General features: G+C 43.2%; 1 pseudogene; it reads right to left on the reverse strand.

The window, feature by feature from the left end:
• Positions 1-12693, reverse strand: part of LOC120238250 — a 30952-nt pseudogene extending 18259 nt beyond the window's left edge.
• Positions 12694-13248: the final 555 nt, after the last annotated feature.

Consider the following 13248-nt stretch of genomic DNA (forward strand, 5'->3'; position numbering starts at 1 on the left):
TCATTAAAAAGAACAAAGTCAACCTGCTATTGACATAAAATTATCTCCAAGAAAGATTAGTAAATGAAAAAAAAAAGCAAACTGCAGAAGAGTGTGTATACTAAACTACCATTTGCATTTCTAAAGCATGCTTTTGTACATATAAGCTCTCTCTTGAGGGATACACAAAAAGAAGAAACTGGTAATATTGGATTTCTCAGAGGAAAAATATGGACAGCTGGGAAACTGGGGTATGAAGACTTATTGTTTGAATTTCATCATCATGGGTATGAATCATTACCTGATCGAAGCACATGAATAGAATAAACAAATTTATTGTTCTTTCTTGCCTATGTACTTCCACATTTGAAGAATATCAGAAATAGTGGTTTAAAGATTTAAGAGAAAATAAGATGTAGATGCCTGTGAATGGCTAAGATAATGCTTTTCAGATAAAAGTAGAATGCCTCAGCCAACTCTGATCTTAGCAGAGGAGAGGACAAGGTCATAGCCTTGAGGCTGCCTGGCTGGAGCCCAAAGGTCTTGGTAGAATACCAGTTTGATCTGTTTCATAGACACCCCTAACAAGCAGGTTTGTACCCCCCAATTTTAGAGTATTCCTTTAGCCTGAAAACAGGGATTATATATCATGAAGGAAAGACAATTTCTCCCAGGTAATTCTTTTCTCATTTCCTCATCGAGGCAGTTAAAAGCAGACATTTTGGAAACCATTACTCAGCTCCCTCTTCCCAAATGGCCAACTGTGATGATTCACTCAATAAGTTTGTTTTCTTGGCTCTATGCAGACATCATGAGGGGAACTAACCTGGTGGAGGTATTTTGGGGAGATAAACTATTAAAGAACCTCACTTGAGGTTGCTGACCCTAAATCCCCAATGTCCTTCAAGAAGCAATTTTGCTGATGGCTTGAAATAACCTGTAACATGTCTCTGAAACGGAAAACTCAAAGAGAGGTCTCTGAAAGTGGTGCTCACTTGGCTCAGATCAGATGTTCCTCCTCTCCAACCCATGACCAGTGGTTCTTCGTCCTTGGTTCTTAATGAGAAGCTGTTGCTTGGCTGTGTTCCAGGTTCCCTGGTGAGTAAGATTGAGCAAGTATGCCACTCTCGGCGTGGTGAGGGCTCTGCGGACCCGTGGCCAGCAACGAAAACACTTTATGGACCTTTGAGGTCAGTCAAGATTTTGTTACTTTATTTGCCCTGTTATGGGTTCAGACAAAGTCTCTTACACAGCCATACTCTTTCTTTGAGAAAAAGAATGCTATTTTAGGATGTAGTTCATTGGATGTCTCGTTTTTTGGCACACCGGCCTGCTTTTGATTCTACTAAGTATATATAGTTAGAAATTAATTGGAAGGAATGATTAGACTCCCTTTGAAAGAGAGAGCACAGAGAAACAAAGAGAAAGTTCTCTCAACCAGAAATGAATTCTATTGCTCATCGCCAGCCTCAGCGGAACTGAAATGCTGTGAGCAAATTTGGAACAGTGGTCTGGTAGGACTTGTAACTCACATGCAGCATGTGTGCCTGGAGTGTGAAAACATCTCTGGCTCCAGAAAGAGGTGTAAGTCAGTAGACGTTGGGTTTGGAGGTGGGGCAGGAGCTCTCCCACCTTGTTCTGGCAAAGGTAGAAACATCACTTGTGAAACCACAAATGTGCAGAGATCGGAGAAACCAGGGGTGTTTCCTCTCTGTTCTTCAGACTTCATGTTCTCCGTGGGGACTGCCCCTGACTGAGCTGCATGTCCTCACCCTGGGCATCCATCCAGGGCTCAAGTCCTCCTTCATCCCACTTGAACTCAAAGGTCCTTGAAGGACACTCTCTCTTGGGCTCTTTTTCCTCCAGAATAGAAGAGGCAGTTGCTGTAAATTATGGCAAAAACAACGAAATTTCACTGTTCCTCCTATGCGCTGGGCGTGGGGCGAGGTGTTTTACACGTATTTTTTCATTTCATCATTTTAACAAAGCCCTGAAGGAAAAATCATTATCTAACTAATCCCATACAGGTTAGTTACCCAAAACTCAGAGTTAAGTAATTTCTCCAAGGTCATTCAACTAATAAATGGCGGAGGCAGGATTTAGAGTCAGGTCTGACTTCAGAACTCATGCTTTTTATAAAATCTTGTCCCCTGCCCTCTTTTGGTGGCCCCTAAAATTCCCAGCATGTGCTTTATTCTTTCTTTAGCCCAGTTAGTTGAAGGCTCCAGTTAAAAGGCAAATGTGTCCTAGATCAGTAACACATTAAAAATCCATGAATATCTTATTGTGTTCTAAAGACAAAATAAGCCTCATATAGGGTCCTCATGGCTAAGATAGGCAAGAGCAGCATACTTTTCAAAACGACTGAGGTTTGGGGCATCTGGGTGGCTCAGTTGGTTAAGCATTGACTCTTGATTTCGGCTCAGGTCATGATCTCATGGTTCATGACATGGTTCATGAGTTCGAGCCCCATGTCAGTGCAGAGACGGCTTGGGATCCTCTTTCCCTCCTTCTGTCTCTCCCTTGCTTGGTCACCCATGCTGTCTCTCTCTCTCTCTCTCTCTCTCTCTCAGAATAAATAAACTTAAGAAAAAAAAAAACAACTGAGGCTTGACAGCCGTTTTGTATTTAACAGAGCATTGGATTACCCCTTACAGTGCATCTGTGGTGTCATTTTACCCTTTGCTCAGTTCATTAATGAAGAAAGGGAGTGTGAGAGAGGTTCAGTACTTTCTCTGTAGTCCCACATCCAGTAAATGGCAAGCCAGGGGCTTAGCTGAGTCTCCCGACTGTCCTAGCAACAATAGTCTCTGTTGATTTTGAACAATCCTCAAGGACCCTAATAGGACCAAAAAGAAAAGAAAACAAAGGAAAAGAAAAGAAACAAAAAGAAAAGAAAAGAAAAGAAAAGAAAACAAAGGAAAAGAAAAGAAACAAAAAGAAAAGAAAAGAAAACAAAGGAAAAGAAAAGAAACAAAAAGAAAAGAAAAGAAAACAAAGGAAAAGAAACAAAAAGAAAAGAAAAGGAAAGAAAAGAAAAGAAAAGAAAAAAAGAAAACTCTAGTTACATTTGTCCCTGTGTTTGACCTTGTCCAAGTTACATTCACTCCTTGACTGAATTAAGATAGGACAATGACGGTGCTGGGAAGGGAGATATTCACTAGATAGCAAATGGAATCTTTTTCCTGATTAAGACTTCACAGTGTGGCTTCACAAACCTTTAAAAGGCATTCAAGTGCTAGTTGGCAGTGAGAGTGTGGAAGAGCAACGAGAGACCAGAGAGAGGTGGTTGCCTTTGAATGTCATCCTCAAACCGTCGAACTTCAGTCATTCATGAATTTGTTGGATCTTCCCTTCACTCAACGAATATTTTTCGAGTGCCCGCTCTCTGCCAGGACCACTAAGGGATTACAGCCACACCAACAAATGTGACAAAATGCTGTCTTTTGTGGGCTTTGTGGGCATGGAAGAGACATTAGTATGTAAATAAGTAGAGGAATGGAATGAGCTCAGATTGTCGGGTTGGAAGAAACTAAGCAGGCTAAGGGGCCACAGACGGCTGGGATGGGTGAGTGTGCACAGGAATATTGTTCTGGATGGACCAGAAAAGACTTTCCTGAGGAGGTAACACTGGTATAAATGAGAAAGAAGAACTAGCCCAGAGAAGCCCAGTTCTAGGGGGAACTGCATGGGCTGAGGCTTGAGTCCAGAAGAGGCTGGAGGAGTTCAAAGGGTAGACAGATGGACAGGGCAATTGGAAGGGGTGGTGGTGGTGGTGGGAAAGGAGGTGGGGGTGGGAGGCACTCCGGGCATGATGTGCTTCTGAGGCCAGGAGTCTGCTTCCTTCTAGTTATATATAACGGGAAGCCATCGCAGGATCTTAAGCAAGATAATCTGATTTTTCTTTCAAAAGTCACTCTTCCCACTGTCAGAATGGGCTGCAAGGGAGCAAAATTCAAATTGGGGAGATGACGATAGAGGGCGTACGCGTGACGAAGGTGAGATAGGCGGAGGGGCAGGACTGGGCAAGGCAGACTGTGGTCTGGGGACCGAGTCTGGCCCTTGTGGAAAGAGTCTGCCAAGCCCTGGGCTAGGGGATTGCCAGTAAGTGGTACATTCAGAAGCTATTTCAGATGTGGGGGTAACAGGGCGGTGAGAGTAAGAGGGCAGAGTGCCAGAGAGGGAGCCGGTGACACCATTCACAGAGATGGGCAAGACCGAGGGATGAGTGGTTTTGAGGTAGGGAAATTTAAGACACATTTGAAACACGTGTGGACAGCTAACCAAACCCAATTTTCAAGGTTTTAATCACTTTATTATATTAGGACAGTAATAATGATGCACAAAAACAATCCTGTTATTGGGACACTCTTATTCCCATTTTATGGATGCCTCAACTTGCGTGTTCTGGACTCTGTCCACACTGTGCTCTCTGGCAAAGAGGACACACATGATAATATGATTGATCTATAGTATTGTTGTTATTTCACTCCGATCACTCAGCAAAACCCCGTTCCTGAAGCAGAACAAAAACACAATAACTGCCAAACAAAGAAAGAAACAACTACAGGAAAGCATCAGCCACACCATCTACCTCCACACATCCCTTTACCCCCACATCTCTTCTCCTTTCCTCTTTCCTTTTTAGCCAAACAACCTGATATATGCTTTCTTTCTATATTCATTACCCATGCTCTCCCTAGTCTTTGCCAAATCAGCTACTGATGACTGAGAACTTAGATATTCCTGGCACTACAAAAAGCCCATTACATTATCTCCTGTGAATCCTGACAACACTATGAGGGAATCATTATTATCCTCATCTTATAAAGACCCTGAGTCTGAGAAAATTAATTTGCCCACTGTCATTCTTAGTACACAGAAGAGCTGGGGTTCAAATCAAGAATGTCCTCCACTGCCCCCAGCTTCCCTTGCAAACTAAGGTTCATTTGTTGATTTAGTAAAATGAACATTTGGAATTTGAATACAAGTTTTCCTTTGCCTATCAATCACACGGGATTGTATATTTTCTTCTATATTTTTTTCCCATACCAAACTGGATTATGTTGAGAATTTCCTTACACTATCGAGGGAGGGAAATTTTTATCACTTTAAGAAGACAAGGCCTTCTTGATGGTGATTCTTTATATCTGTGTAGACCCTCAGGCTTTCACTTAATACTGGTGTTGCTCTTGTCTTCCAGCAGGGCAGACGGATACTTCTAAAATCAATGAACTGGTAATGAACCCCACAGCCAAGCTCTGCTGGGAAGTAACAATGAATGTGCACTCATGACATTCAGAAATATCTGCAAAGCAGAGAGCACTGTGTCAATACACTCCAGTCACACACAGGAGACTCCCCACATCCTGTCTCCTTCATGCCCATTGGGCCTGAAGGATGTAGTCATGGTTGTGTGATCTGTTCAGATGTCTTGGTCAGGGTTATGTCAGTTACCTGGATGTAGAACCCCAGTTGTTAGAGCCAGGAAGAACTTTTGTTTTCTAGTTCTATCTCTCTCCCTTCCTTCCTTCCTTCCTTCCTTCCTTCCTTCCTTCCTTCCTTCCTTCCTTCCTTCCTTCCTTTTAAAATTCAGCTTTATTGAGGTATAATTGACAAATGAAATGGCAGGATATTTATTTATTTATTTATTTTTAATGTTTTATTTATTTCTAGGAGAGAGAGAGAGAGAGACAGCGTGAGCAGGGGAGGGTCAGAGAGAAAGGGAGTCACAGACTGAAACAGGCTCCAGGCTCAGAGAAGACAGTCAGCACAGAGCCCGACGAGGGGCACAAACCCACAAACCGCGAGATCATGACCTAAGCGAAAGTCGGATGCTCAACCGACTAAGCCACCCAGGCGCCCCATATGGCAGGATATTTAAACTGTACATTGTGGTAACCTGACATATGCATGCACTGTGAAGGGGTTCCCCCCATGTAGTTAATTAATGCATCTACCATCTCACATATGTATTTCTCTTTTGGTGAGAACATTTAAGTTCTATTTCCTCAATAGATTTCAACTATCAGCGTTATCAACTATAGTCTATGTTTTACCTGAGATCCTCGGTCCTTATGCATCTTTAAAAGATTTATCATTGAAGTATTGTTGACATACAATGCTATATTAGTTTCAGGTATACAGACCTTATTCATCTTATAACTGAAAGTTTGTACCATCTCTTATTTCCCCTAACTCTGGCTCCTGGCAACCACTTTTCTACTCTGTTTCTATGAGTTTGGCTTTTTATTTTTTAGATTCCACATGTAACTGATACTCTTCAGTATTTGTCTTTCTGTGTCTTACTTATTTCATTTAGCATAATGCCCTTAAGGTCCATGCATATCAATCCAAATGGCAGGATTTCCTTCTTCCTCATGGTTGAATAATATTCCTGTGTGTGTGTGTGTGTGTGTGTGTGTGTGTGTACCACATCTTTATGCATTTTTTCATTGATGGGCACTTAGGTTGTTTCCATATCTTGGCTATTGTGAATAATGCTGCATTAAACATGGGAGTGCAGAAATCTTTTCAATATCCTGCTTTCATTTCCTTTGGGTATATACCAAGTGGGGTTGCTGGATCACGTGGCATTTCTATTTTTAAGTTTTTGAGGAACCTCCATGCTGTTTTCCACAGAGTCTGGGCCAATTTACATTCCCAACAGTGCACGAGGCTCCCCTGGGAAGAACTTTAAAGACTCTAATTTTACCAATTTATAGGTAAAAAAAGTTGAGGTTGGAATGTGTCAAGTGGATCACCAAGCCAATTCTGGGAGAGTTGGGACTGACCCCAGTTCCCCTGACCCTTAACACAGTATTCTTTCACCCTCAAAGAGTCACTTGAGGTAATCGAGCCCTGTGTGTAGGGGACACATGGCCGTCTGGGAGCTCAGAGATTCTAGTTTTTCCTTCATTGGTATGCGTCGTGTTACTCCTGAGCCAGGCTGGTGATTTCCCATTTCCTCAGACTCCTCTGGGGATAAGAAGCTCGGAATTCTAATCAGAGGCTCGTAGACTCTGAGCTTCTTAATGGAATGTGTCCTACTGTCCTTGTAAATTGGAAAGAGCAAGGGCAACATGCTTTCCACTGGCCGGGGAGTCAATGAGTTGACAAAGATTATCTTGATGTGGGGTGCCCAGCAAGCCCTGCGACAGCAAACCACAGCTCTTCTGCCACATTCATCATTGTAGTCAATTAATTAGATCCCAGCCTAAAAGGGCCATTAATCTCTATAGATTTTGCATGCCAAACTCCAGAATCTCTTTTGCTGAAAAATATGCTGATCCACTTGCAAACTTGAAGCAGAGAAAAAAAGAAAAGATGAACAGCTGGCTCATCAAGTCTTGGCCAGCGATGCTCACCATCATGGGCTGACTCATGTTCTTGGCTGGAGAAGTGGATGCCAGTTCAGTGCCCTAGAAGTCTGCTCTTCTATTGTGAAACTGGGGTCCTAACAGCCACCAAATGTTTATGCTAGAGAGCTGAGAAGTGCTGGAAAATCATTTCTAATGTGTGCATCCCTATTTCCTCTCACCCCAACGTCCATCTCTAGCCCTTGAATTTCTAATAAAATCCTCCCAGTCTAAATGTTGTGGTGGAAAGAGCACTACAAAGATACATGCACTTGATCTCTGTCTATTCACCTGTGTAGGTGTGAGTTCCGAGCCAAGTCAATTAACCTCCTTGGGCTTTGTATTAGTTTCCTGGTGCTGCTGTAACAAATGACTGCATACCTAGTGGCTTGAAACATACATGGAAATTTATTGTCACGGTTCTTGAGGCCAACCTGAAGTCTGACTAAGCATTGCTATGCCAAAGTAAAGATTCTGGCAGGGCCATGCTTCCTTAAGGGTCTCTAAGGGGTATCCTTCCTAGCCTCTTCCAGCTTCTGACATTTTATTTTATTTAGTATTTACTGAACACCCCTTTTGCTCTTACAGGTGCTGGGAATACAATAGTGAACAAAACAGATTAAGTCTTTCCTTTTGTGGCGCTTGAGTCTAGTGGCGTGTGAACAGTTATGGGATTCCTTAAATGAAGGGTCATGAGGAGGAAACGTCTTTCTACCTGTCACCTACTCACCACCCTACTATTGTTACCTGCTGACTCCCTTCCAGTCTTTAAAGTTTGTCTTAAATGTCTCTTCCTCCATAAAGCCTTCCTTGATCTAGCCCTACATGCTTAAACTTTCTTCTAACTTCCCCAGACGCTGCATTTTACCCTAACTGTGTTGATCATATTCTGTTAGTCCCATTCTAGAACGAAACTCTACAGTGTGTGGGGTTCCTTATCTTAGGGCTTAAGCTAGCAGGGAGAGAAGCATAAGGCTGGGGCTCTGGGCTCCCCCTCCACTCGACCAGGGCAGGTCTGCCTTTACTGTTTGGATCCTGAGCTTCTGGTAGGGTGCCATCTGAAGGAGTTCTGTGACCAAAAGCATTTGATGATAATTGGTCTTGATCAGTGTGTCTTGACCCGACCTGTTGCGACAGCCACCTGTGGCTCCCATTCAACTGCGCCAATGCCCAGCTGGAGCCCATTCCACTTTTGCCCAAAGATTATAATTCAGTAGGTGTGTGAGGTGGAGTGCACAAGCTCCATGGGTAGTGCTCAGGCTGAATACGGAGGCCATTACTCTACATGGCCCTCAGTTTTTACCAGATTGTAAATTCCTTGAAAAGATTAAACTCTTTTTGGTTTGTCTTTATATGCATCCCCCTGTCAGCATATAGAAGGCACTCCTTTGAATTTTTCGATCTTTAAGACACTCAGGAAGGATGGTTATGTTGCAGTAGCAGCAATAACAAAACAAACCCCACTGTGAGACTTACATTCCGTCACAGGGACAGAGCTGGGAGCTCGCTTCCTCATCTCCTTATCTGGGATCCTGGCCCAGGAAGCAGACACCATGATTATTAAGGGAAGGAGGGTCCTACATTTGAAATGACAGATGTCATTTTTGCTCCCAGCTCATGTGTCCAGGACCGTTTATATGGCCTAATCCACCTCTAACAGGGCTGACAAATGAAATCCTACCATGTTCCTGGAAATCAAAGCACAGGAAATATTTGGGAATCTGTGAATCAGCACTAAGGACCACCATAGTGCACTCTTCTGGTGAACACACATTTGGTACATCTTCCCTCCCACAGGTAATTGCCCCCCGCTCCCCAACCAGGGGGCAAGCCAAAAATTCCGTGTAGACATGTACTTAGTCACCAGCTGAAAGTCTAGGGGCTGTGGATGATGCAAGGCAGTCCCTGTGTTGGAAAGTAGTGCTTAGGGGTGTCCACATCAGATCTGGATGTGACCCATCTTGATGTGCAGCTCTATGAACTCAATTAAAAGACAAGTTCATGTCCTGTATTATGGCTGCCATAACAAATTACCAGTAATTGGTGGCTTAAAACAATAGATATGTATTCTCTCACAATTCTGGAGAGCAGAGATTTGAAATCGAGGTGTCAGGAGGGCGGTGTTCTCTCCAAAGGCTCAGGGAGAGACTCCTTTCTTCCCCCTTCCAGTTTCTAGCAGCTACACTGTCCCATGGCTTGTGGCTGCAACACTTGAATCTCTGCGTCCATCTTCACACGGCTCCCCTGATGTCTGTGTGTGCATCTTTCTATGTGTGACACCATGTGTCATTGGGTTTAGGGCCCACTCAGGTAATCCAGGATGATCTTATTACAAGAGCCTTAATTTAATTACATCTGCAGAGATTCTTTCTGGAATAAGGTCACATGCATGGGTTGAGGGATTCGGACATATCTTTTAAGGACGTATCATTGCAACTCACTATAGTCTTTCCTCTGGCCCCAATTCACATTCATACACAAACAAAGTAAATATATTCACTCATCCCATTACTCTCCAAATTTTTAGCCCATAACAATGGCAGCTCTAAGTCCACATCTTCTCCAAATGTCATCAGTTCAAAAATTCCTCACTGTCATCACCAGAACCATTTAAATCTGGTATGGATGAGACTCTGAATATATTTGATCCTGGGGGAAATTCCTCTCCATTTAAGGACTCATGAAACCAGAAGACAAGTTGTCTGCTCCCCAAACAATGGTGTGATAGGCATAGGGTTGAAATTCTCATCCTAAAAGGGAAAAACTGTAGAAAATTAAGAGGTCTCTGGTCCCAAGCAAATTTTAAGTCTAGCAGGGAAAATTCTGTTAGGCTCCAAGCCCAAGAGTAATCCTTTGTGGCAAGATCCCACCTTTGGGCCCCTAATGGCACAACTGGTCTCTGTGACACCTGTTATGGCTTTGCTCTTTGTGCCCTTGCAGCCACCTTTCATGTTTGTGGGTAGCACATGTCTGCAGCTCAGCAGCTCTGTGAACTGATTTCCTGACTGTGGAATTGTGGAAATCCCACAGCCTTCTTTCATTTTTTCCTGTCTCTGTCTCTTTCAGTACAAACTGGCAGCAAATCTTAATTATAACTGCAAAGACCCCCCTTTTCCCCAGATAAGGTCATGTTTCCAGGTTCTGCTGATTAGAATGGGGACAGATTTTTGGGGCGTCTACCATTCAACTCACTGTATGCTCCAATCCTCATGCCCAATATCCTGTAGTGGAATAGGACAGGATACCTGAAATAAGCACTTCAATTCCTAAGTGCGAAGAATGTGAGAATCTCCAGTCGCTGCTCTGTTGCACCTCTGACCTCAGACCCGGCAGATGTGATGGCCTCTACTTTGGATGCAGGAAATGCTTCTTGAGTAATCCATACCCTTGGAATAGTTCCCCAGCCTGATGTTCTCCATGGCTCTTCCCCAAGTCTACCTTCTGGGGAGATTCTTCTTTTCCCCATAATCCTAAAATGGTATTTTAGAACATGCCCTTCTTGAGATATGAACAGCTTTCTCAGCTCTAGACTGGCGGGATCCAAGTGTCATTTTGAATTTTGAATAGCCATAGACGTTTTTGGTCGAGGCTCAAAGTTTCTTTGGCAATATAACTCTTTAAGAAGTCACTGAGATCCTTATCGATGTGCTCTCCTACTCAGTTCCACCTGCCAAGAGCCACAGCTACAGTTCTTTCTCCAGGCATTTCTTACTTTTATGTTTTCTTTATCTCGTGCCTTTCCTTCAAATTATTTGTGAGTTTCTCGGTCTATCAGGCTTTGGTAAGAAAACCACACGTCTAATCTCTCCTCTCTCAACTATTTCGCTCAATTGCAGATATTTACTGGGTAACATGAAATTAAATGGATCTCTGCTCTGAAACGTCTTATTTCATTCGGAGGTTTAACAAATGGGTGTTATTTATGGTTGTGCCCTCGATTCCAAGCTTTGTACTCAAAGCTGAATTTTAGCTGTTTTATCGCTTACTGCTTAGCATAATAAAATGTTGCCTTTTATACCCCTACACATACCCAAATGCCTGGATATTCTCTATTTTTTCCCCCTGGGTTTATCTTTTTCTTGTGCCTTGTCAAATTCAGCCAGCTAAATAAACACACGCCGCTAACGTTATTTTCATAGCATTTTCTCTGATACGTGAAAGTTCATTAGGGACCTCATTTGCCTTCCAAGTTATTATTGGCAGCATTTTTATTAAATATTTTGTCACTGATATTATTCTTCCAGCTTCCAATAATAGTTTCAACTCCCGAATCAGCTAGGAAGTATAGGTTTTGTTGAAGTAACAAAAGACTTCAAATGGGTTTTAAATACAAAGTTTTATTTTTTGCTCACACTGTTCCTCTAATGTAGATTGGCTGGGTGGGTGGAGGTTTGCTTCTCATCTTCTGCCATCTCAAATATCTTCATGTATTAGATAATGGTTGCTGTGTATCATATAATTTTTAATCTTAGTATCCATTGTGTTGTCTGCATGTTAAGCACTTTTGGCATCAAAACACAAACATTAATTAAACAAATTTATTTTCACTTTTAACATTATCACTAGTTTCATTCAAATAAATAAAAAACTCACGGCCGAAACTATTACATTTTTAAGATTTTTATTTATTTTATTTTAACAGGCTTTGATTCACTTCATCTTTCTCATATAACACTAGGTGGTGGCTACAGCTGGAGCCTGGTGTAGGTCTTTACGAGATGTGAGTGAATTCCTGACAGGGAGACTTGGTGAACACAGTCTCTTTCCAGAGGTCATGGGTGAGATGGCTTTAGGTCTTGGAAATGACATCAAAAGTGGCTGTGGCCAAGTTTCCAGGATAGCAGCGCAGCCCTGGCTGAGGTGTAGCGGTCATCAATACTGGCCATCATCAGTAGCTTTTTGGGCTGGGGGCGGTGATGAGGCACACCTGTACAGAGCCACAGCAGCTGATCACCTAGAGAAGGACAGGGTGGGGCTTACTGATCCTAGTAGCTTCAAAGCACGGGGATGATGGAGAGCATGGCCAGAATAATGGCCCCATGGATGGCAGTGTCTACCTCCTTGGAGCACTTAACCCCCAGATCGACCCGTCCATTGTAATCTCTGATGGCAACAACTGCCTTGAACCTGGTCTGCTGGCCAGCATGGGCCTGCTTCTGAACAGGAATAATCCTTAAAACGTCATCCTTGAGGGATGCCCCCAGGAAAAAGTCAATGATCTCAGATTCCCTAATGGGTAGGGAGAAGAGATAGATCTCCTTCAGGAACTTGATCTTCATGTCTCGATGAGGTGGCCCAGCTGGGGGATAGGGATCCGCTCCTTGCCCTTGTCTTCCTCCCAGCCTCTGCCCTTCCCAGGCTGCCCTGACCCCACCCCACCCCCAGCCTGGGTGCTCTGGGAAGCATTCAAGGAAGCTGCGTGGTCTTCCAATCCAAGGAACTCCCCTGCGGGGGGCTCCTGTAGCACTGGCGTTATCTGCCATTTGCTATTTTCTTGGAGAAGAAACTGAAGCCATCTTATTTTTTAAATTAGCAGACTCTGGTTCAAAGTTATTGAGCAAAACCAACCTGATGGCTAAGGAGTTACACGTCTGTGGCCCACAACAAAATGAATACCGCAAGAGATTTCTCCTTGTTTCAACGTATAGAATATTTGATGGAAATCCTATCAGTTTCTATACTGGTAACACTGAGACGTAGGTGTGGTGTTGATTAGAAATATTTCCAGTCCACCCTCTGCACTTCCAGGCCCCTGGGTGGTTGGATAGGTCTGTGGCTATTTCTGACCCATAAATGGTAGAGAAAGTGAGACCTTCAAAAATGTTCTTTCCCTTTGCCACCGTGGCCAGTAATATTTGAGGTGATGTGTGGTTAGTCAGCCTGGGTTCTACAGTAAAGAGATGAGAACAAA

The sequence above is a fragment of the Hyaena hyaena genome, unplaced genomic scaffold, assembly GCF_003009895.1.
Source record: "Hyaena hyaena isolate Hyena2069 unplaced genomic scaffold, ASM300989v1 scaffold_201, whole genome shotgun sequence".
In the NCBI taxonomy this organism is placed as follows: domain Eukaryota; kingdom Metazoa; phylum Chordata; class Mammalia; order Carnivora; family Hyaenidae; genus Hyaena; species Hyaena hyaena.